Source organism: Bubalus kerabau, chromosome 8, assembly GCF_029407905.1.
Source record: "Bubalus kerabau isolate K-KA32 ecotype Philippines breed swamp buffalo chromosome 8, PCC_UOA_SB_1v2, whole genome shotgun sequence".
Lineage (NCBI taxonomy): Eukaryota > Metazoa > Chordata > Mammalia > Artiodactyla > Bovidae > Bubalus > Bubalus kerabau.
In genome coordinates this window covers 37,791,713-37,818,908 of record NC_073631.1, presented here as the reverse complement: position 1 = coordinate 37,818,908, position 27,196 = coordinate 37,791,713, and positions in this window count along the sequence as shown.

The window sequence follows — 27,196 nt, the reverse complement described above, 5'->3', positions numbered from 1 at the left end:
ATATGAGGTTTTAAGAAGTGACTTATTTGCTCCTTCCTTACAGATACTCCCCTGAAAATGTCCTTGTTTTTGTGTCCTGTTCTTATGCATAGACAGATTTAGAGACAAACTACTTTCTGAAGTACTGTATTTGGCCAAAGAATTCCGTAATGGCCTCAGTCTGAGAGTGTTATGAAAATATGACTATGTATTAAACATGACACATTGTCCACAAAGAAGTAGTAATTTCACTGAATTTTGTTCATTGCAGTGATGCTTCATTGGCCTCTAAGTTATTTCAAGGCAGGTGGAATAGCTTCTGCACCGTCTATCCCACTTTTCATGCTTTCAGTAGACTGTACCTAAGAACACAATTTAGAAGCTTCTAAATCCTTTAATACTTAGCTACTCTCTTATTTAATAAATGTTAATATTGCTAATTGTTTTGACTAATTGGATAAACAATAAAAAATATGTCAAAAATGTTTTGGTTCAGATCGAATAATCTTTTCTGACAAAAATAGAAGCATTTATCTACTTTGCCAATTTCATTCATTAAATTCTTCAAGGAAGTTTTGGTTTCTTTTCATCTACTTACATGAGAACTATATTGTCTCATTTTATTCTCTTTATTATTTATTAATTATCCTCATAACCTAAGTTACTTTTTAATAAAGCTGCACTTACCTTCTTAAAATAAACTCTGTGCATTTCCACTCTAATAGTATTCTTGATTTTCTTTTGGAAAAAAGATGAAATTTGTTATATTTCTGTTCTTACCTTCTGATTTTCAAAACCAAAACAAAACAAAAAAAACAATAAATTGAGATATTTCAGTCCATTGCTTAAATTCTTCTGAAGATTTCTGGACCATTATGTTGTCATTTGAATAAGTGAAGACTTTAATGAGGTGCCTGTGCCAGGTTGCGTTAGATGAGTGATTAAAAGCTCCCGCAAGGTCCACAGCTCTTGTATTTCCTTGAATCCGATTTGCCTTCTGACCCAGGAGTTCCACCATGGATTTCCCACTCATGCTTTGTTTTTCCTTTCCAACTCCTAACTCCAAAGTAGTTTATAAATATCTCATTATTAGAGGTCATCTTTCTGGATGTACAAGCTTATTTCTCCTGTTTTAATTTCTCTAAAAAAAAAATCAGTGTTGGTTAAAGAGATGAAAATATTTACAATTCCAAGTTCTTTATTGGTATATTGTGGTTGTTGGCCCACTTGATATTTTGGTGTGGGGTTTCAGAATTGTGGCAAAGACAAAGCTGTTCTGTTGCGTAAGACAGACAGAATAATCTGTAAGATCCCCAAAGGAGAGTCAGACCATGATTTGAAGGTGTCATTGAGAGATCCCCATTCCACCTCACACAAAGAGCTGGCTTTTCAGAAACTGTTTTATCTGCTTCAGAAAGAGAAAGGGTTGGCTGACAAGACTTAAACCTATAGCTCCAGGCAGTCTAAGCTGTCTCATGTGGATTCCTAGATCACTAAGCCAAGCCCTGCCACTCTCAGAAACTTAGTATTTATACATAGATGATGATTATGCCAATCAAGTTGACTTTGATCATGTGAGTCAAGTTGAATCAAAGTCAGTCATTTTTTTCCTTCCAATATCAATTATGAGTAACTTCATTTAACTTACTTTCATGCATTTATAGATTCTTTTTTCTCAAAGAACATCAGAGCTGATGTTGACTAAATATTATACTTTTATCTACAAAAATACAGTGAAAAACAAAAAACAGATTCCTCTTAATTGCAATAAAATCTATATTGTATGTTGATAATGATGTTTGTAAATCAAGAATTATAAAACTAGAATATGCATGTTGTGTTATTTTCATATTATCTTTGAGGAAAAATCCTTGCAAACCTTCTTTTCAAATCAAATTTTTTTTCTACATTTATTATTATGCATATTTGGCTTTTTTAAGAGATAGACCATAAATTTCTGGGCATCTGAAGTGAGTTAATAGGGAAATATAACTAATATTTTAAATTACAATTCTTTCAGTGGACAGGCAAAATGTACATGGCTACTTTAATCTCTATATAAAATTATGACAGGAATAATGAGATAAATACTGCTAAATAACAACATAAATTTTTATGCTGATTTCTAGAACAAATATTCATTAGCATGTATTTTCATTTAAAAAATAAAATGTCACAATTGCTAGTGAAATATAGCAGTTTAATTTTATTTGTATTGAATACAGTCAGAAGAAGAATGGCAGATAGTACTGAATATTTATTTCTTGATATTGGCCATAACATGTACATATGTAATTTAGTAAATGAGTAAAACAATGATAACCATTTGGCACTTAGGGAGATGGCAAATTGATCTTGTCTCTGTATAACATGAATTTGAAAACTTTTACATTATGATTGAACAGCATTCAGCAGTAAAGTATTTGTTAAAAGAATCCCTTCAACTCTAAGTCATCCAGAAAAGTGAAACACTAGACACACCCCTTGCCCCCAATCCTAGAAAATTAAAAAAAGATAAAAATTATATTTTGACCTGGCTCTTTTCTTTTTAAAGATTGTATATGTCATTTTGATTCCTTACTCTTTTTCTCAAGTGTTTATACAATTCTCCCGTTTGAGGCCAATAGTGACAACAACTAAGTCGTTATTTTTACTTGCACACTTCAATTGTGGCCTAATTTTATATTTCATTTGGATAAAGATGAAGACATCAGGGGTAAAGTTGGTTGTAGCTTATACACTCAAGCATAAGCCGTCTTCTATACATCATATTTCGCCCACATTTCTAGACAAATTGAAGTATACTAGCTAGCAGTTCAAATATGTTTGATCCCCAAGTAACCGGAATAAAAGAAATTCATTTTAAGTGAGTTTGAGACAAGAACTGCACTCATCTCACATGCTACTAAAGTAATGCTCAAAATTCTCCAAGCCAGGCTTTAGCAATATGTGAACCATGAACTTCCTGATGTTCAAGCTGGTTTTAGAAAAGGCAGAGGAACCAGAGATCAAATTGCCAACATCCGTTGGATCATCGAAAAAGCAAGAGAGTTCCAGAAAAGCATCTATTTCTGCTTTATTGACTATGCCAAAACCTTTGACTGTGTGGATTACAAAAAACTGTGGAAAATTCTGAAAGAGATTGGAATACCAGACCACCTGAGCTGCCTCTTGAGAAATTTGTATGCAGGTCAGGAAGCAACAGTTAGAACTGGACATGGAACAACAGACTGGTTCCAAATAGGAAAAGGAGCACGTCAGGGCTGTATATTGTCACCGTGCTTATTTAACTTATATGCAGAGTACATCATGAGAAACGCTGGACTGGAAGAAGCACAAGCTGGAATCAAGATTGCCGGGAGAAATATCAATAACCTCAGATATGCAGATGACACCATCCTTATGACAAAAAGTGAAGAGGAACTAAAAATCTTCTTGATGAAAGTGAAAGAGGATCATGAAAAAGTTGGCTTAAAGCTCAACATTCAGAAAACGAAGATCATGGCATCTGGTCCCATCACTTCATGGGAAATAGATGGGGAAACAGTGGAAACAGTGTCAGACTTTATTTTTCTAGGCTCCAAAATCACTGCAGATGGTGACTGCAGCCATGAAATTAAAAGACGCTTACTCCTTGGAAGGAAAGTTATGTCCAACCTAGATAGCATATTCAAAAGCAGAGACATTACTTTGCCAACAAAAGTTCGTTTAGTCAAGGCTATGGTTTTTCCAGTGGTCATGTATGGATGTAAGAGTTGGACTGTGAAGAAGGCTGAGCACCGAAGAATTGATGCTTTTGAACTGTGGTTTTGGAGAAGACTCTTGAGAGTCCCCTGGACTGCAAGGAGATCCAACCAGTCCATTCTGAAGGAGATCAGCCCTGGGATTTCTTTGGAAGGACTGATGCTAAAGCTGAAACTCCAGTACTTTGGCCATCTGATGTGAAGAGTTGACTCATTGGAAAAGACTCTGATGCTGGGAGGGATTGGAGGCAAGAGGAGAAGGGGACGACAGAGGATGAGATGGCTGGATGGCCTCACTGACTCGATGGACGTGAGTCTGAGTGAACTCCGAGAGTTGATGATGGACAGGGAGGCCTGGCGTGCTGCGATTCATAGGGTCACAAAGAGTCAGATATGACTGAGTGACTGAACTGAACTGAACTGAGACAAGAAAAACTGAAAAAGTTATTTATGAATGAACTGTACTGCAAGGTATTAAGTCAAAACTTTCATAGTTTTCTTATATACAAGACATCTGAATCACAGCAAAGATTATATCTAGAGAAGCTCTGAAGGCACAGATTGAATAATACAACTGTATCTGTTAATTCTAACAATAAGGTAAGAGAGAAGAATTTTACTATGAAAAAAAAATGAAGAAAAAAAGTTTACAATGAAAATATGCCAGGGTGTTCAGTCACTAGGATGTGTCTGATTCTTTGTGACCCCATGGACTGTAGCACACCAGACTTCCCTGTCCATCACCAACTCCCAGAGCTTGCTCAAACTCATGTCCATCAAGTCGGTGATGCCATCCAACCGTCTCATCCTCTGTCATCCCCTTCTCCTCCCACCTTCAATCTTTCCCAGCATCAGAGTCTTTTCCAGTGAGTCAGCTTTTCACATCAGGTGACCAAAGTATTGGAGTTTCAGTTTCAGCATCAGTCCTTCCAATGAATATTCAGGACTGATTTCCTTTAGGATTGACTGGTTTGATCTACTTACAGTCCAAGGGACTCTCAACAGTCTTATTCAGCACCACAGTTTGAAAGCATTAATTCTTTAGTGCTCAGCCTTGTTTATGGTCCAAATATCACATGCATATATGACCACTGTAAAAACCATAGGTTTGATTATATGGACCTTTGTCAGCAAAGTAATGTCTCTGCTTTTTTAATGCTGTCTAGGTTTGTCATCGGAGAAGGCAATAGCAAACCACTCTAGTACTCTTGCCTGGAAAATCCCATGGACAGGAGCCTGGTAGGCTGCAGTCCATGGGGTCGCAAAGAGTCGGACACGACTGAACGACTTCACTTTCACTTTTCACTTTCATGCATTGGAGAAGGAAATGGCAACCCACTCCAGTGTTCTTGCCTGGAGAATCCCAGGGACGGGGGAGCCTGGTGGGCTGCCGTCTATTGGGGTCGCACAGAGTCAGACACGACTGAAGTGACTTAGCAGCAGCAGCAGCAGGTTTATCATAGTTTTTCTTCCAATGAGCAAGCGTCTCTTAATTTCATGGCTGCAGTCATCGTCTGCAGTGCTTTGGGCATCTATTTGCCAAGCTATTCCTTTTGTAAAAGTGTAGTAGACTGAATTATGAAATATATAAATTCTCACCCAGCATTTTGAAGCTCCCTATCAATCAGTAGTCCCATCTTGCATTTTATTATACATTTTTTCACCTGCATCTTTCTTCATGAATATTTCTATAGAACTGAAAAATATCTTATTGCATTTTAGAAAATTGAATTCACATTCAAATTATGTCTCACTTTACTATTTTAATGAAACCTCTACATTAAGTTTAAAGCATTCATTTGACTTCATTCTTTTACCATTTATTCTGTCATGGATCCTCTCACAAATCAGAAAGCAAGTGGTATAGTATCATAAGTCTTAAATAATATATAGGAAGCATTTAAGCAGAAAACATGCTTTATACTTTAATCAAGTGGAGAATTACTTTGGCTGTCGCATTACAAGATGCCATTATGTGAATGGCATATATTGGGTTGAGTCGTACACAACCTGTGCAGCCATATACAGGAGAAAAAGTAGTCAAACAAGTTGATATTGTAGAGATTCAATATGCATGTCTTACATTCCAGTCTTCCTTAACAGTAGTAAGAAAAACTTTGCTGACTCTTTTCATTTTGGTGTTCCTGTAGCCATACTAAAAAATAGTACTGAATAGACACTTACAATGTACTTGGCATTATTATAAGCATCTGCCATTGATTCCCTTAATACTCACAACAGTCCTGTGAAGCAAATTTTATCCTCATTTTACAAAAAAGGAAATTGAAGTACAAGAGGGCCAAGTAGCCAAGGCCAAACATCTGGTAAGCAGTAAATATCCTGAGCCTCTTTAGATTGCCTTTTACAAATGAAGATCCTAGGATTTATATCAGTCACTTTTCTTTTCTCAGTATTTCTTATTTATCTGGACATTATAAACCAGCCTATATTTTATTATTACCTATATGTCAGTGGTATATTGAATGAATGAATGAACAAATGAATAATGAATGAATGATGTCTGTGTTGTTAATTATATTTCTCCTATTCTACAGATATATTCAACCACATGCATTCTACTTATGTATCTCACAAATGCTTTACATTGAATTGGTTCAATTCTGTATTTATTATCTGCCCCATCAGCACTCGCACCTCTAAGCTATTCACTCTGCCTATGGTCCCTATATAACTGTGCTATGTACCTATTTTTTGTCTCAGAAACAATTACTCTTTTTTTTTAATTTATTTTTAATTGGAGGATAATTGCTTTACAATATATGTTGGTTTCTGCCATATGTCAACATAAATCTCTCTTTAAAAAAAACAGAATCTGTGAAGAATTTGCAAATTGCATTTCTCCTATACTACTGGACTTCCTTTCAGTACCCATCAGTAGCAATGCAGAGATATTGGCCAGGAGGAGGAAGGGAGAATACAATTTCTTTCATGTGTTTGCTATTCCTCTCGGCATCATCTTCGCAGCAATTGGTTCCAGCATCCGACTCCTTCTTGCATACACAGAACAAGCTTTATTGTTTCCCTGCAGTAGCTAGCTGCACTGGCTTTCAGGGGGTCTGACCTCTAAATCCATAGAAACTTCCCTCTGAGCTTCTAGGTTCTCATGACTGCAACTTTTTCCCTTGGTTCCCTCAGTTCTAGGTAGTAGCTGCTTCCTGCAATTATGTATTTAGTCATAGCTTTAATTCTCCTTGCCTCTAACACCAGTGTAACCAATCACCTATGTTGAATTCCATCTGTTAAAAAATCTAATACGGTTTCTATTTTCTCTCTGGTATACTCATGTGAACTTCCTTTGATTACTTTAATTTCTTTCCCTGACTGTTTCAGGCATTTTCTTTACCTACTCTAATTCATTTTTTTCCCACGTTCAGCTGATATCCAAAAAATGTCAATTATAAACTACAGTATGTACAAAATATATCTTGTCTACTTTATGTCAATCAAAATCCAGTGATTAAGATCAAGCAGTTTTATCCAGAAGGCCTGGATTCAAATACTAGACCTGTTTGTTAGCTTTAGAGACCTGGGTGAGCTGGTTTATCACCAGCCATCCTGAAAGAGCTAATTTAGGGAAGAATATTGATGACTATAACCTGACAGAAACTGCTATTGAGAGAATTATAATCTTTGCACTTCATTGTTTCAGAATTATACTTTTGTCCTCTTCTATTTTGCAGAGTCAAAGAGAAGAAAAGAGTGCAAGAAAATGAGGGATAAAAAGTGTAGAATGTGGGACTTGGGGTGAACAAAGAATCCAGTTAGAGACAAAAAAAATGATAATTGTTTCAAATGAAAAGGCAGAAACACATGAACACATGCACGTATATATGAAGCTGCATATATACAGACATATATATGTGTACATATGCAAAAATATATATTTTTGTATATATTAATATATAAGTAAACATATTTGGTATATGTTACATTTTATGTATCAATTTTATGTTAATTCATAATTTTAACATAATTACATATATAATCATTTCATTAGTACTTGCAATCTAATACCATCTTTGCCCAAATGATTATTTTGGCCCCCTCCTTAAAAATTATGAAGAACTTAGTTTGTTAGGGATATAACAAATGCTAGATTTACTGAAAATAACCTGCTATTTAAAACATGTTTTATTCTGTCTTCTTTCAAACAGTTCTCTTTAATAAAATCAATTAAAACTATATTCAGTTAAATATTTTAGTCTTGTTTTTGATATATGACACTTTTATCAAAACTCCAAATATGGTTGGTGTACGTTTGGGTGAAAAGATACCAAAATACAAATATAAATATTGACTTAAGGTATGATATACTTACACTGCAAGATTATGGTATGTTTATCTGGCTAAATGTAGCCTTGTGATTAATAAAATTATTGTTGTCTTGTGCTTAGGTAACAACAAAAGGAATTCACTTATCACATCTAGTTTTTTAGAGCATTCTTAATATGTATCTGTATAATTCAGTTTGGTAGTTATCATTATGAATTGTAAAGAACTATGGATGAGTCAATGGGTAGAAATTCTTGTGGGTAGAATGCCATTTTTGCTGCTTTCAACAACATTTGTTGAGCCTTGACCTGTCTTGCCTAGGCTATATTAAAATATTAAAAGGCTATATTAAAAGTTCTATAAGGAAAACTCTTTATCTTCTCTATGTTCTTTAACTGTTTACTTCATTGTGTTTGGCATGATTCCCAGCTATATCCTTATTCATATAATAATTGTGTTGAGTTTTTAAAAAATTCATGTGAAAGAGGGCACTTCCCAAGTTAAAAAGAATAAAATCAGTTTTCTATTTAACTGTGCTGATACACTTTCCACATCTTAATTATTTTAAATAAAGGTGTTATATTTTTTGTTTTTGCACCACAAATGTTTCTTAAAATGCTTGACATATGTGGTTCATGGAATCAGATCAAGTGGCAAATTTTCTGAATGTTCAGTAAAGTTAGACACAGGTGTTTCAATAATTTCCTGGAGATATAAGCTACATTAAAATTGTTTTACATAATAAATACTACCGGTAAGACAAATGCCAAGGTGATTTAAAAATAGCTGTAGGTATTAAAAAAGAATACTTAGAACAGTCTTATTGCTAAAAAAGACTAAATAAAGGGCTTATGGCTCAGCTCATGAAAAGAAAGGGATTTGTGTCTATGAAAATGCCTCCAGGGTAGGGAGTCATACCTTGTATATCTCTTTTATTTTTCTGAAGCATCTGGTTTGGGAATACATATATAAAAATGCTTTTACTTAATGACTACTTAAGCTAATAATTGTTAATTTTTACTTATGGGTCTCTGCAGATCGTAGGAATAACTCATTCCATTCAATCAACACATACCTAATTGCTTCTAGAACTCTGACATGAACTAAGGATACTATGTTGAACAATGCAAGTGTTGTCTTAGATTCCATGAATTTAGAGTCTAATTGGGGAAATGAATAAAAATAAATAAATAATTGTAAATAATCCAAAAAATCTAAAAAAATTATCATATTTACTAATATAGCTAACTATAATTTTGTATCTTATATAGGCAACCAATAGCTAAAAAATACAAATGAAAAAGCAATCTAGAAACTATTTATAATGCATATTATGTCAAATAATCAGTATCTATAGTATATGAAATATTCGTTGGAATCAATTTTTTTTTAAAGACAAACAGCATAAACTAAATAACAGAAGAAATATGAATGGGAATTTCTTAACAGAGGTATCACATTTGGTTAGTTGAACTGTTCATGCACATTAGTAATTAGGAAAATAAAAATGAAGACTTCAATGAGATGTATTCTTATGCAACTTACTTTGGCAAAAATAGGTATTTATACCAAGTGTTTGAAAGCATATCAAACAACCAGAAACTTACATAAATTGTTGATTGGACTGCAAATTAGAATAAGCTATTTCAACAATATTTTAGTATTATATACGAAGATTTATATTCCCTACAACATCTGTCTACTTTTAGCGATAGGGTCTATAAAAACTCTTGCATAAGACTAGCTTCTGGAAAGGAGCTTGGCAAATTCTCAGGTGGTTTATCAAACCACCAAGCATGAAATGGGCCAAATATGAGCCTGGAACATCTTACAGAATGCTTTCATTAGCAAAAATGCTGGAAATAACCCAACATCCATTGGCAAGAGAATCCACAAATAAATAGTGGTATATTCACGCAGTAATATTATGCAAAATTAGAAAAATGACTTCTTATTATACTAACAACATAAACCTTATAAATAAAATTTTAAGTGAAAAAGTTAACCTATACACATACAGAAATTATATTAGTTTTATAAATTCCTCAAACAAAACATATATTGTTTATATATACATGTATATTTGTATGCCTAAATCTATAGAAAAACAAGAGAATGACTAATTTTAAAAGTTCAAGATAGCCATTGGGGAAGTAAGAATAGGGAGAAGCATACAAGTAGAGATTCAATGTTATTGGTAATGTTTAGTGATTTTATTGGGAGAAGGCAATGGCAACCCACTCCAGTATTCTTGCCTGGCAAACCCAATGGACAGAGGAGCCTGGTAGGCTGCAGTCCATGGGGTCTCTAGGAGTCGGAGACTACTGAGCGACTTCACTTTCACTTTTCACTTTCATGCATTGGAGAAGGAAATGGCAACCCACTCCAGTGTTCTTGCCTGGAGAATCTCAGGGACGGGGGAGCCTGGTGGGCTGCCGTCTATGGGGTCACACAGAGTCGGACACAACTGAAGTGACTTAGCAGTAGCAGCAGTGATTTTATTAAGTAGTAGATTGTTAGGCTTGTTTTATTAGCATATTTCAAAAGCTATACATATAATAGTGCATGTATAAGATTTGCATAATAAACATTTGTTTGAGTAGAGAAAATCAATTTGGGGGGATATCTCAATTTGGGAAGGACATATTAAGTCTTGGCCTTCCCTGGTGATCTAGTAGTTAAGACTCTGTGCTTCCACTGCAGGGGGTGTATGTTTTATCCCTGGTTGAGGAACTAAGTTCACACATGCCACATGGTATGTAGTACATTATGGGCTTCTCTGGTGGCTCAGACAATAAAGAATCTGCCTGCAATGCAGGAGACCTGAGTTCAGTCCTTGGGTTGGGAAGATCCCCTGGAGAAGGGAATGGCTACCCATTCCAGTATTCTTGCCTAGAGAATTCCATGAACAGAGGAGCCTGATATGCTATAATTCATGGGGTCACAAAGAGTTGTACACACCTGAGTGACTAACACATTCACTTTCCATTAAATTTAAGTAGTCATAAAAATATTCAATAATTGCCCCCACACAGACAATTGGATATATGAATTGGAGCAAAGAAAGGAGACCTGGCAAGTAGGGAAAAATCTAGAATATAAGATCTTGGAATGCCATATAAACATACATATGTGTGTGCTCAGTTGCGTCCGATTCTTTGCCACCCCCTGGACTACAGCCTGTCAGGCTCCTCTATCCATGGAATTTTCCAGGCAAGAATACTAGACTGGGTTGCCATTTCCTATTCTCCAGGGGATCTTCTAGACCCAGGGATCGAACCCATGTCTCTTGCATCTCCTGCATTGGCAGGCAGATTCTTTACCACTGTGCCTCTATATATATATATATATATATATGGAAAAAAAAAAGTTCTAATGAAGTCATGCTTCACATAGTTAGGCAGAGGAAGACTGCTAATCAAGGAATCTGATAAGAACTGACATTTCTGATGGAAAGTAAACAAGCAATCAAAAAGCTAGGGCTGGTTTAAGGAGGGCACAATAACTGTATAGATTCTGGTCAAGAAGCAGAATAAAATGGAGTCATAAAAAAGAATATATAATTGCAGAATGACAAGAGCAGTAGATTCCTAGACGTAGAGTCCAAAACAGAGTGAACTGAAGAGTGGATGGAGAATATGCTGGAATATCCTGAAGAAATTTCCATTATAAACACCCAGTTTAGATAAAAATAGGAAAATTTACTTTATGTGCTTTGTTGAACTGGAAAGAAAGTCAGGAAACATTAAAACTAGAGCAGAGCATGGATTCAGTGAGATGAGCTAACCCCTAAGGGAGAGTGACTCAGAGCCTCTAAGACCTGAGTGTTAGCTTAAGATCTGTTTAAGAGACAGGAATGAAAATCCACAATGTCAAAAAATTTTTCATAATGATAGTAGAAAATTACTAGCTTTTCTACTGTATTATATACAAAAGCAAAAATGGGGTGAAACTGCTGACATCTTTGAATGATCTAGGCAGTGATAACAAACCAAACTGATAATTGCATCTCTTTTAATCACTATGCATTTGTAAAAAAAAGTTAATAAATAAAATTAAAAGGCCAGTTTATACTTCAAAGTGTCCTGAAAGAAGCAATTAAAATTATTAATTACAGTCATCCTTCAGTATCTGTGAGGGAATGATTTCAGGATCCTCTACAGATGCCAAAATCTGTAAATATTCAGGTCCCTTATACAAAATGATGTAGTATTTGCATGTAAGATATGCACATCCTTCTGTATGCTTTAAATCATTTCTAGATTACTTGTAATACATTGTTGTTTAGTCACTAAATTGTGTCCAACTCTTCTGCAATCTCATGGATTGTAGCCCTCCAGGCTCCTCTGTTCCTAATACAATATAAATGCTATATAAATAGTTGCAAATACAATGCAAATTGCTAGGAAAATAGTTGCTGGTGTGTTGCATATTCAAGTTTTGCTTTTTGGAATTTTCTGGAAAAATGTTTTTCTAATATTTTCAATCCCTGATTGGTTGACTCCATGGGTGTGGAACTATGGATATAGAGGGATGGATTGTATTTATAATCTCTACCCTTGGGTACACATTTTAAAATTATTTTCTGTAATCATGTGAGAAGCACATATAAAGATTCGTGCTGTATATGCCACTGTGATAGCTGTTTCGAGGAAAATACCTATATAATGTTTTGAGTTGTTAGTTTAGTCAGCCACTTATTCATGGAGCCTCTTTTAGGGGGCGGGGGGCAACAATACTGGAGTGGGTTGCCATTCCCTTCTCCAGGAGATCTTCCCAACCCAGGGATTGAACCCAGGTCTCCTGCATTGTAGGCAGCTGCTTTACGGTGCGAGACACCAGGGAACATAATGTTTTTACTTGAAATAAATAACTGACAGATAAACCATGGTTATTCCTATTTGGGTACTTGGCAGAGATCTTTTTGAAAATAAACAAAGTTAGCCTGTCATATCAAGGAAAACAGTTAACAGTATTTGTTGCCAATAATAAAATTGGAGTCTTGGAACAAAACTTAGAATTTGGGTAAATTGTCTCCACCACCATAAACTTGACAGCTTCCCAGTTCTAAATGTCTTGTCTGAGGAGATAATAACAAAAGTTCCTGTTTTATTTGTATCAGGAAATAGGCTAACATTTGGAAGATCTGTGTAACTCAATAAACCAGTATCTTCCAAACGATCAACTCATCATGTTATACAGTCATGCTTAGGTAAAGTATATATCTCAAGTGCAAAGATAAACTGATGAATTTTTTATATGTATATAATTTATTTATTTATTTTTGGCTGTGCTGAATCTTTCCTGCTGCGTGGGCTTTTCTGTAGTTGTGAAGAGTAGGGGCTACTCCCTAGCTACAGTGCTTAGGCTTCTCATTGCGGTGGCTTCTCTTGTTGTGGAGCATGGGCTCTAGGCCCAAGGGCTTCGGTATTGCAGCATGCGGCCTCAGTTGTAGTGGCTCCCGGGCTCAAGAACACAGGCTCAGTGGTTGTGAAACACAGGCTTCGTTGCTCTGTGTCATGTGGCATCTTCCCAGATCAGGGAGCAAACCTGTGTCTCCTGCATTGACAGACCAATTCTTTACCACTGAGCCACCAGAGAAGCCCAAACTGATGGAGTTTAATGTGAAAGAGTATGAAAAATGTACTGATATGATTTCATATTTTACATTGTCGCTATCTTTTAAGCTACTATCTACCACTTGTCAAATTTTAGTGCAATAGCAAAACAAAAATCCCTAGTTATCTAAAAAGATTATTCAAATCATCTATCCTTGTTCAGTTACATATTTTTGTAAGCTTTAGTTTTTTTCTTCATACACTTCAACTAAAGCAGAATATTGCAAATATTCAGCACTGTGCTACCAATTCTGGTCTATGGAATAAAATAAGAAAAATAAATAAATTTATGCTAAATTTAAAGCAAAAATCAAACTGACCTTTTTTTTTTTTACTGTTGTTATGATTATCTAAAAAGAAAATAAATTGAAGAATAAATAAGAACAGTATTAGTATTAATAAGAGAATCTGGCGAGTTTGACGAAAGAAATAAAATATTTTTGCTGTACATATAGGTTGCGAATATCCCCTGGAGGAGGGCATGGCAATCCACTCCAGGTTTCTTGCCTGGAGGATCCCATTTACAGAGGAGCCTGGCGGGCTACAGTCCATAGAATCGCAGAGTCAGACACAACTGAGCATGCCTGCTTGCATGCTTCCATACATACGTACATATTTATCCTTGCTGGCTCCCCGTCTATCTTGCTACCCAAACATTGTGATCCATTAGACATTTCACAGATCTCTGAGGGTCAGATCACTAGCTGCTGTTTGGACCTAAATGCTCATTCAGCAAATATGCTCACTTGCTTCTTCTTTAAAAAAAATATTATTGGAATATAGTTGCTTTACAATGTGGTGTTAGTTTCTGCTGTACAGCAAAGTGAATCAGCTATATGTATATGTACATGCCCTCTTTTTGGATTTCTTTCTCATTTAGGTTACTACAGATGATTGTGCAGAGTTCCCCACACTGTAGAGTAGGTTTGGATCGATTATCTATTTTATTCATAGTATCAATAGTATATATATATATATATAATATATATACACTATATATGACACACATATATATGTCAATCACAATTTCCCAATTCATCCCACCATCCCTTCCCTCCTTGTTGTCCACATACTATTCTCTACATCTGTGTCTCTATTTCTGCTTTGCAAATCAGTTCATTTCTGCCATTTTTCTAGATTCCATATATATATATGTGTGTGTGTGTGTGTTAATATACGATATTTTTTTCTCTCTTGGATTTATTTTCCTTCCTATGACAATTTCTAGGTCCATCCATGTCTCTGCGAATGGCATAATTTCATTCCTTTTTATGAAAGGAATACATATGTACCTGAATACATAGGAACCACATCTTCTTTATTCATCCCTCTGTTGCTAGACTTTTAGTTTGCTTCCATGTACTTGTTGTTGCTGTTCAGCTGCTAAGTCGTGTCCGACTTTCTGACCCCATGAACTGCAGCACGCCAGGCTACCCTGTCCTTCACTGTCTCCCTGAGTTTGCTCAAACTCATGTCCATTAAGTCAGTGATGCCATCCAACCATCTCATCCTCTGTCGCCCTCTTCTCTTGCCCTCAATCTTTCCCAGCATCAAGGTCTTTTCCAGTGATTTGGCTCTTTGCATCAGGTGGCCAAAGTATTGGATTTTCAGCTTCAACATCAGTCCTTCCAATGAATACTCAGGGTTGATTTCCTTTAGGATTGAATGATTGGATCTCCTTGCTGTCCAAGGAACTCTCAAGCCTTCTCTAGCAACACAGTTGATTGGTAGTGTTGTTGAACTCTTCCATATCAGGAATCAGCAAATTTATTCTTAAAGGACAAGATAGTATATATCTTAATCTTGTGGGTCATATAGTCTCTCTGGCAACTGTTCAACTCTGAAATGTGTATGAAAGCAACCACAGTGATATATAAATAAATAAATGTGACTGACTCAATGAAACCTTGTTTACAAAATCAAGTAGTTGGCCCATGGATCATAATTTCCTAAGTCCTGTTCTATATCCTTTTGGCATTTGGTCTACTTGGTGTATCAATTGCTGTATGGAGCTTTAACATATCTATCTCTAATTATGAATCTGTTTATTTCTTATATCATTTCCATTGGTGTTTATCTATTTTATGATTTGTAAAGCTCTGTTGTTAGGAGCACATACATTTTAAAGTTGTTATGTCTTCTCTATGAATTGACTCTATTATGTAATATCTTTCTTTATTTGTAAAAGTTTTGTTTTTTTAAAGTTTACTTTGTCCCTAGTAATATAACTAGTTCATCTTTCTTTTGGTCAATGTCCGCATACCTTTCCATTCTTTTACTTTATACATATATGTCTCTATATTTTTTCTTTAAAAAATTTTTTTAAAGTCTTTACTGAGTTTGTCACAAACTGTTTCTGTTTTATGTTTTTGTTTCTTGGCTGAGAATCATATGGGATCTTAGCTCCTGAACCAGGACTGAACCCATTCCCCCTACTTTGAAAGGTGAAGTCTTAACCACTTGAATGCCAGGGAAGTCCCTGTCTCTATATTGTAAATGAATTCCTTGTAGACACGATAGTTTTTGCTTTTTAAAACCTCTATTCTGAAAATCTAACACTTGATTGAGATATTGAGACAACTCACTGTATTTATTGGTACTGAGTGATTAAACCTATAATCTTGAAAGTTTTTTTCTATTTGTTTTAGCTTTTTACTTCCACTGAAAGTTCATGGAGATGACCTTATGAGTGTGGAGTTTGGCAGTTTGCCAAGAAATCTATGTATGATTTTTTAGCTCCAACCATAGGCAAATATAAAGTCAAGAGTTATGAAGTTAAAAACTGCCCTCCCCACAGAGAAATTTGTTGCATACCAAAAGGAATTACAGTAAAGGACTCAGAAACCCCTAGCTGACCAAGCTCATGCATAGCTTCATTCCTGGCCCAAGTGCCTTCATTTGGAGGTTTCTTTATTAGGAAACTATGAAGACACTTTTCTCCACTCTGACTCAGAACTGAGTGCTTTTCCACTCTTCCCAATTCTCCTCCCTCTTCCCACTGACCCCACCCACCAATAAAACTACAGGAGCTTTTTAGCTTTTGTTCAGAGCTCCTTGAAAAGTGAGAGGATTCCCAGATCTGTGTCTATCTGTCTGTACCTCTACAGGGTGGGGGAGGCATTAGTAGGGGGTCATCTACACTTTTTATGGTTTTATACTCCTGCTTGTACCATCAGAGTAGGTGGCTAAAGTAAATATTACTTTCATTTTTGTTTTGTGACTTTAATTGACTACTCCAACATCTGACAGCTCAGCTCCCTCTACAACTGAGCTGAGCTCTGGACATTGAGTGAATTAAAGCTATCCATGTATCTGGGGCTCCTTGGTATTATGCATGGCCTTGCTAAATCACATTTCACCTTTAGAAATTAAGTGAAATTTTAGCTATTTCTCCCTACCTAGGTTTCCTGGGATGTGGGTAGTAAGGGAATCTGTGATTTCTAGACCATTTGATTATTCTGTGACTACAGCTAACTGATTGCTTCAAGAAAATATCTTATTACAGTGGAAGTGATGTTCTTTCCAAGCTTCTAAATTTTAAGTGGAAGCAGAAATATCTGGCCACCACTTTTTCCCAGCTTCTGAGGGCTAACCCATCAGACTATTAAAATATTGTCCAAGAGACCTTGCCAGGTTGTTAAATCCAATGTTATGAGAGAATGCTCCATATTAGTAACACTCCTTATCGATTTCCATATTCCACTCCCCTCTATCTGGCATATGCATTATCCTCTCTGATTTATTCTCTCTAGATTCCCACCTATAGAGATCCCATAGTTCTCTTAGCATAAAATTCCACTCAGTCCTTAGCAGCCACAGCTCTTTGTCAATTGGAGATACTGATGTTTGGGACTGTTAATATACATGCGTGCTAAGTCACTTCAGTTGTGTTCAACTCTCGGCGGCACTAGGGACTGTAGCCCTCCAGACTCCTCTGTCCATTGGATTCTCCAGGCAAGATTCCTAGAGTAAGTTGTCATGCCCTCCTCCAGGGGATCTTCCTGACCCAGGACCAGGAATTGAACCTGTGTCTCTTATGTCTCCTGCAATGGCAGGCAGATTCTTTGCCACTCATGCCACCTGGGAAGCTGATTTGGGTTTACATATGGGCCTAAGGTTCAGGAATGCCCTGAGAACAGATCCAGGAGAAAAAAAAAAATAAACAAACATTGTTTTATAAAGCTCTTGCCATGTGGAGGCATTTGAACAGTCTTAAAATGAAGAGAAGCTTGTAGTTTCAAACAATGGAAAGTAGACTCCTTTGGTTGCTTTAGATGAGTCAGGAAAACCTAGGCATTCAAGGTCCTCAGATAACCCCCATTCAATGTCTCAGGGTCCTCTCTCTGTTAGTTCCAGGCCCAGATGTTTCCCTCTGTCTGCCCTTAGAATGCTGAAGTTAAAAATCTCTCAATGGTTCCAAGGAAGCCACCTCATTTTCACAGTTCATATTAGATTAGTGATAAGTAGATCCATGCCTATTGTGTTCTCTCTTCTATGCATTGACAGCCCATAGAAATAACTTCTTAAGTCCACAGTCCCTTTTGGTTAATGATTTCTTCCATACTTCTCAAACACCTAAGATTTTGCATATGTTAACACGTCTTTCCTCCTGCATCTTATCTCAGGTTACCATGTATGAAAACCCTAGCTGTTGCTATGCTAGTGCACACCAAGAACTATCAATTTCCTGGCATCCATGGGGAGAACTTCAAGTTCAATCAGTAATTGGCTGCCCGTACAGTATAATTTCCAGAGCAAGGGCAAATAGTGGCACATGGATTACAGGCCAATGTAATTCTTGTTAAGTCAAGGGGAATTTTCCAGAAAAGGGAGGAGTTGTGAGTTTTAAGCAGTCCATGTCTATGGCAGCCATAGGAAGAATGCACTGGCTAACAGAAGGAAATCTGAGGATGATTCCAACAGCTTCTGCTGTCGAGGGAAAGCAGAAGGCTTTGCACAGGACAGCTTAGTGTCTCTCCAAAGATTTGTTGGCTTGTTCCACTTTTCTGTATCTTTTTATTCACTTCTTGTTCACTGTCGTGTCCTTTTGTATATGAAACAAAATTCCCTTATTTGGTAACAGCTGCATTTCACATTGAATATTCAAAAAATAAAATTGACTTTGCCTAACATATTTGTCTAACATATTTGCCTAACATATTTGTACAAAAAAGATCTTCACAACCCAGATAATCACGATGGTGTGATCACTAACCTAGAGCCAGACATCCTGGAATGTGAAGTCAAGTGGGCCTTAGAAAGCATCACTACTAGCAAAGCTAGTGGAGGTGATGGAATTCCAGTTGAGCTATTTCAAATCCTGAAAGATGATGCTGTGAAAGTGCTGTACTCAGTATGCCAGCAAATTTGGAAAACTCAGCAGTGGCCACAGGACTGGAAAAGGTCAGTTTTCATTCCAACCGCAAAGAAAGGCAATGCCAAAGAATGCTCAAACTACTGCACAATTGCACTCATCTCACACACTAGGAAACTAATGCTCAAAATTCTCCAAGCCAGGCTTCAGCAATATGTGAACTGTGAACTTCCAGTTGTTCAAGCTGGTTTTAGAAAAGGCAGAGGAACCAGAGACCAAATTGTGAACATCCGCTGGATCATGGAAAAAGTAAGAGAGTTCCAGAAAAACATCTATTTCTGCTTTATTGACTATGCCAAAGCCTTTGACTGTGTGGATCACAATAAACTGTGGAAAATTCTTCAAGAGATTGGAATACCAGAGCACTGACCTGACTCTTGAGAAATTTGTATGCAGGTCAGGAAGCAAGTTAGAACTGGACATGGAACAACAGACTGGTTCCAAATAGGAAAAGGAATACGTCAAGGCTATATATTGTCACCCTGTGTATTTAACTTCTATGCAGAGTACATCATGAGAAATGCTGGACTGGAAGAAGCACAAGCTGGAATCAAGATTGCCGGGAGAAATATCAATCACCTCAGATATGCAGATGACACCACCTTTACGGCAGAAAGTGAAGAGGTACTAAAAAGCCTCTGGATGAAAGTGAAAGAGGAGAGTGAAAAAGGTGGCTTAAAGCTCAACATTCAGAAAACAAAAATCATGGCATCTGGTCCCATCGCTTCATGGGAAATAGATGGGGAAAAGTGGAAACAGTGTCAGACTTTATTTTTTGGGGCTCCAAAATCACTGCAGATGGTGACTGCAGCCATGAAATTAAAAGACGCTTACTCCTTGGAAGGAAAGTTATGACCAACCTAGATAGCATATTCAAAAGCAGAGACATTACTTTGCCAACAAAGGTCTGTCTAGTCAAGGCTATGGTTTTTCCTGTGGTCATGTATGGATGTGAGAGTTGGGCTCTGAAGAAGGCTGAGCACCGAAGAATTGATGCTTTTGAACTGTGGTGTTGGAGAAGACTCTTGAGAGTCCCTTGGACTGCAAGGAGATCCAGCCAGTCCATTCTGAAGGAGATCAGCCCTGGGATTTCTTTGGAAGGAACAATGCTAAAGCTGAAACTCCAGTACTTTGGGCACCTCATGCGAAGAGTTGACTCATTGGAAAAGAGTCTGATGCTTGGAGGGATTGGGGGCAGGAGGAGAAGGGGACGACAAAGGATGAGATGGCTGGATGGCATCACTGACTTGATGGACGTGAGTCTGAGTGAACTTTGGGGGTTGGTGATGGACAGGGAGGCCTGGCGTGCTGCGATTCATGGGGTCGCGAAGAGTCGGACATGACTGAGCGACTGAACTGAACTGAACATATTTGTCTACCGCAGTACCTTGAAAACCGTTTTCCTGAAACGAGTTTTGGCCTATGGCTGATATCCTCCCTTGCAACTAGAATCTCTTTTTAAGTCTTCTTCCCCCCACCGCCCAAACCCCCTTTTACAGTTTGAGCTCCATCAATTTTTGATAGGAAAGAATTCTTACAAAAGACTTGTTTTTAAACACAAATCTTAGAGACAAATTTCTCTTTTCATATGTTTTAGAGTAATTCTGCCAGTAATACTCATTTAGGTCTTTTTGCAAGGAGCCACATGTTATTGTTATTCATTTTTTGCATATACTTTATCTATACAACTAAACTTAAGTTTGCTGAAATAAGAGGAACATACTTTATGACTCTGTTCTTATTAGAATTCAGTTGTGTTCTATTTATGAGTGAACTATGTAAAGATTTCAAAGTGAAGGATCAAGTCTATTTAATGTGTGTCATAGGATATAGGGCTTCCCCAGTGGCTTAGCAGTAAAGAATCTGCCTGCAATGCAGGACACCCAGGTTGGATCCCTAGATAGAGAAGATCCCCTGGAGGAGGGCATGGTAACCCACTCCAGTTTTCTTGCCTGGAGAATTCCATGGACAGAGGAGCCTGGGGGGCTACATATAGTCCAGGGGGTTGCAAAGAGCCTCATACAACTGAAGCAACTTAGCACGCACACACAGCATATAATAGTCTCTGGCACAGAGACACACTCAGCAAGTATTTACTGACTGAATAAATTAATTAAGATTAAATCAATTTATGATAAGTATATATTCCAATATATCTGCCTATGTGTGTATTTACAGGTTACATTTGATAACTTGTTTTTTGAAATTTGGAAATGTTTTCTGAAATGGCAAGTTTTGTGTCTTTTTTTTTCCTCTGAATTTACTTAGTCTGCTTTAAATTACTATGAGGAAATTCGTTCTTTTATTCCACATATAAGCCACATAGTGATGAGCATTCTTGAATTTATTTCTTTATTTCTTAAAACCACAGACCTACAGATGAGTTTGAATCTGATCCAAAATCTAGGGGTACTCCAAAGCACATCGTGGCAGGCTGCGGTCTGTGGGGAAATTCTATAACCACAGGCACATGACAGCTCGGAATTAATAAAACAATTTGGCTGAAAGGAATTGAACCACATCTTTGTTTGAGCTGAGTTTACTGACTCTTGTTTATGAAATGTCCCTTGAGGTGAAATTCTTAAGAAAATATTGGTGAATGTCAACGAGTTTCGTTTAGTTTTTGTGTGTACATCTGTACAAGCCCTTATGTATGTTATAGTCAGAAAAATAAGTGGGTTCTGTAAGGCTGTTCAAGAGGACAGGAGACTCAGCTAGTGCCCCCAACACAGTTGAAAGAGGAAGTACCTCAAGTCTAATGAGAACATTCTTCCCATTCTAAGAAGCTTTACAGAGTAGTTCCTCAAGCCCAGAAGATTTGTACACCATAAAGAACAAACATTTGAGTACTTGTTAAGATTGGACCCTGAATATACAAGTGTTTACAGATTTTATTATTGAAAAATAATGAAGCAAATATTCTCTGGTGGGCTAGACTATCTCTCTTTTTGACAAATAAAATACCACAGGGGGAATCTGTCAACTTTATTATGTGACCCTTTCCCACTTTTATTTGACTTTTAGTTCTTGCAAGGCCAATTTTATTTCCTTTCCATTACTGTGACATTGTATTTTTTTCTCATCATTTTCTTCATTTAGCTAATTTCTGATCACCTGCTTAGAAACCTTTTAAATCACCCTTTCATTTTTATCCTCTTCTTTCTCATGTGCCTCATCCATATAGAAAGATATGCCATTGCAGTGAAGTTATACTAACATTGCTCAGTTTGAATATGCTTTCATATTTTGTACATGCTGCTGTGTTTGAATAAAATGTGTTTATTATGGGATTAAGCTGCCTTGGATTATATATATATATCTATCACCGATCCTATCAACAGTGACATAAAGCATGACCAGCCACTCTGCAGGGGCGATTTTCAGTCAGTGTCCCTGGTTTGGGAGTGTGGGCATGAGTGGATAAGCACTGACTCTATCTCCATTACTTTCTATTTCTTGAAGCAATTCACACATGACATCATTCCTACACCTTTCCAAAAGTGGTCATCCACCTCAACTTGTCCAAATAGAACATTTATTCATTCAGAATTTATTAAGTACCAAGTATATGTTAGGTTAATTTTATGTTTATTCATATAAGGATAAATTGGGGATACAAACTTGAATAAGACTAAAAAAATTTTTTTCCTTGTTTTCAAGCTGCTTACAAGAGGTAGGAAAACTATCAATTACCTATTGATAAATTAACAACTTCATAATTAGGGAGAATTGAGAAAAAGGGGAGAGATGAGGAAAGAGAGGTAAACAGATGAAAGATCACATAAATCTTGAGAATGTGGAGAATGCCTTTGTAAAAACAAGACTAGAACACAGTGGAGAGAACCAAACTGAAGTTAAAGATTTGGGAGTCATACATTCTTGGTGGATTTTAAAGACACAGAAGACCTTTAGGTAAAGAAAGCTGTTGTTATTTTTGAGGCATGAGGTGGAGGAAAACTCAGATCAACCTTGTTTTGCTAGAGCCTATGCGGGTGTGCTAAGTTGCTTCAGTCGTGTCTGACTCTTTGTGACCTGTGGACTATGACTCGCCAGGCTCCTCTGTCCATGGGGTTCTCCAGGCAAGAATACTGGAGTAGGTTGCGATTTCCTCCTCCAGGGGATCTTCCTGACCTAGGGATTGAACCCAGGTCTCTTGCATCTCCTGCATTGCAGGCAGATTCTTTACACTGAGCCACCGGGAAAAGGATGGTTATATTTGAGAGTGCATCAAAATAGCCTGGAAAGCTTGTGAAGACATAAAATTGCTGGCCCATCATCTTCGTTTCTGAAACAGAAACTATGATAATTTGCTTATTTTGTAAGCCCACAGTTATAATAAAGAGTCTATTTTTATATGTTTCACTGTGGGCATAAGTTTTTCAGCCTTACTCCTTTCTCTTCCTCTTCTGGTTACTTCTAGATACACCAATTAAACAGCCCAGCCTTCTTCTCCTTTGGTCCTCATGCTGCTGCTACTGCTGCTGCTGCTAAGTCGCTTCAGTCGTGTCTGACTCTGTGCGACCCCATAGATGGAAGGCCACCAGGTTCCCCGGTCCCTGGGATTCTCCAGGCAAGAACACTGGAGTGGGTTGCCATTTCCTTCTCCAATGCATGAAAGTGAAAAGTGAAAGTAAAGTCGCTCAGTCATGTCTGACTCTTAGCGGCCCCATGGGCTGCCGCCTACCAGGCTCCTCCGTCCATGGGACTTTCCAGGTAAGAGCACTGGAGTGGGATGCCATTGCCTTCTCCTTGGTCCTCATAACAAGCTCAAATCCTTAAACATTTCTGCCTGTGGCACCACCCTCTAACCACAGTAAAAGTCCTAGGCCAGTCTCCTTTGCCTGCTTTCATGAGACATTTTTGGACCAGCTTAAGAACCATTTTGATGTCTCTAGAAAGTGCGATTATGTGAGTAATGTCTTTTCATGCCTTAGTGTGTGTGTGGCATCAGCATCATGATTGTCTTGACCCATGAACCAGAGTTTGGTCAGTGTCCATCATGCTGCTTCAGTGTGGCTGTGGAGATATAATACTCATGCTGCTTATCTGGGGAACACTGAGAAACACTTACTTAAGAAATAGCATGTTTTAATAAAGATGGAAAGATTATTCAATTTTAAATGCTGATGAGAAATCAAGTAAGTTGAAAACAAAAGTTGGCCATTGATCTTAGGATAATTTGTGGTCTTAATAAGAGCTACTTTAGTGAAGTAGGTTGAAGATATGACAAATGTATCAGAGTGGACAGAAAGTCTAAAGAATTTCTTTAAGAAATAGTTGGGTTTTTTTTTTTAAATGTTAAGACATTCTGATAAAATAATTTACTATAAAAGGTGAAAACTGATCATGTGATATGGAAAGAGGATATTTATTAAAGTCCTTAAAAAGTGAGAGATGTACTCCATAGCACAACTGGCTTACCCTTAGATCAGAAAAAGGCAGAATTGTTATATCCTATTAGTTTTTAATGTACATGGAGGAGAAGAACAGTGTTGGTCTCATCTGATTGTATCTGTTTTCCTTATTAAACTAAGATTAACAACTCAGAAGAGAGGAACTAATAACAGAGAAATAGTTATTGGAAGAGTGGTAAACTTATTTTCAAGGAATCTAATGGGATTTTTTGTTTATTTATTTTGAAAGTGATGAATACTTATCTGAGATGCCTGTTCATAAATATAAAAGAAGACCAGGTAGTATTGAGCATTCTGAGTAATAGGGTAGGATTGCAGCTCTTAAGTCAGACATTCTGGACTCAAATCCTGATTCAACCACTTATTAGTTGTGTGACATTAAGCTAAATAATTAACCACTGTTCTTAAAATATTAGTTTAGCATGGAACATGTCAGCATTCAAAGGTCTGAATACTACTGTGTGAAACAACTTCTTGCTCTACTGAAAGTAGATAATTTACTCTTTTATCTTTCTTTAATTCCAGGGCCATGGCAGAATAACCTAAGTCTGTTACACAAGTGGGTGGCCCAGTGACTAATTATGAAATGAGCATTGGATTTGTTCCTGGAAAATTAGGGTTCAATCCAGGAAGAACACAGTAAGAAGAAGGTCATGTTCTTGATTTTGTCAAACATTCTCATCCCTGCTCCCTTGATTGCTTTGGTTTTGTTCCATTGGAAAGAACAAGATTGGATAATGAAAACAAAAAATAGTTGGCCATCTTTGATAGTTTAATCAGTTCTTTGTTAGAAAGTCTTTTCTCTAGTGAAAGCTCTCTAGTGAGCACTAAATCTGATAAAGTCTTTCCCCAAACTTCAGTATTATCTGATCTTTCTATTTTGCTGCTTTCAAATCATTGAGCCATCCAGTCATCTGTTCCTTCTTACTTCAGAGGCAGGTGATCCAACCACTTGCACAGACCTCATGTTAAGAAAGCCCCATGCTTTGTTTAATGCTTTGCTTTTACTGTCTTGAAATTCTTTGGCCTTGAGTTAAGTGAAGGCTGATGGAACAGGAGAGCTTGCGCATGAGCAGAGGAGACATACTGAGGGGCAACACCCTCACATGGTCGTGGTCTAGCAGTAGTCAGCACCTGCTGGTTCAAGCATGCTGGAAAGTAAGAATGTGGAGTACTTGGCAGGGCCTGTAAGCACATGCTTTGGGGCATTTTAGGGCACCACGGGGACTGCCAAGCCAGGGTCTGAGACCAGACTGGAGCGCATTGGCTATAGCAGCAGAAAATGTGCCAGCAGCGATGACGAAGGGAGAGGAAATGTTCTGCCTGGGTTTTTGGACCTGATTTGTGAGGCTGGCTTGCCCTTCTGTCTCCAGGGCCTGTCTTGAGACATCTATAGAAATATTAAGTCTCCAGGCTGAGTGCTGGGGCAGAAACTGTTGCTGTTAAGCTGCAAACTATTTCAGTAAATTATTGCAAAATATAAGTTTACACATAGATATTTCAGTAAAGAATACTGGGAGTAATTAGAACACTTCAAAGAGTTTAGAATCTCCTTTTTGATAACTGACACAATACTGCAAAGCAACTTTTTGCATGCTTGGAATTAGAAATAAAAGTTAAATATCATTGCATTATTAGAAAAGAACATTATTCTCATATGAAGTTTTGGATGACTCTATTTCTAACAAGGAAGACAATTTTAAATTAAATTATTTTCTTGAAATTGAAGATAAAGCAATAGAATGCTTAGACAGACATTTTGAATTATTTAAAAATTCTGAATTTGCTTTGTTTTTTATACAACCTCCACAAGTTACAGGAAATGTCAGAATAAACATTAAAATGTTATTTTGTAAATTTACATTTAAATTAAATTCAGACTTCCAGGAAACTAATTTGTATGAAGAGTTAAATCTTTTATAAAAAAAAAATTTCCTTGAGAATCATCAGATCCAGATGTACTAAATTTCATATTTGAAATAATTTAATAGAAATCTATTCCAATAGTATCACAGCCTGTAAAACATTCTTACCAGATCCAGAAATGGTTACATCAGCAGAAAGATCTTTCTCAAAATTAAAAATTATCAAAATTACTTGTGACCTTGCATTTACAGAGAGTGACAGAAGCTTTCAGTTATATTAATTATAAAAAATGTTGCTATAAATATAAATTTTGATGATCTAGTAAATGAATTTGCAGACTAGTGAGAACCAAAATTCTATAATCAATCATGATGCTACATTAAAAAGTATTGTCTGTGTTATTATATAAAATTATAATACAAATTTTTGTAATTTGAAAATTAATATTTTTATGTAACACTTGTGTCCACATTATATAGTTATGCTTAGTGATAAAAATCTTTTAAAGAAAGGTATTTTATATTTTTGTACCTTTAATAACAAAGTACTAAGCAAAGGGCCCCACATTTTCATTTTGCACTAGGTAATACAAATTATATGGCTGGCCTTGTATACTATTCAGACATTATTTTTAATCCTACCTTTGGTTATTCTCTCCCTCAAGCAAAGTAAACTTAGATGTTTTAATTTTGAAAAAAATATTTATCTTTTTTAAGACTACCCCTGATAATGGAGGTAGGTGATCAAACATATGTATGAAATGTTTGCTGTCCATCAGTTCCATAAGCAAACCCTTCTAGGTAGATTTAGATACCATATAGTATACCATTGGTATCATATCCTGCCATAAGTAGTTTATGCCACATGTTTATAAACTATCAAGTTAGCCAGTCCACTAGATAGCTGGTG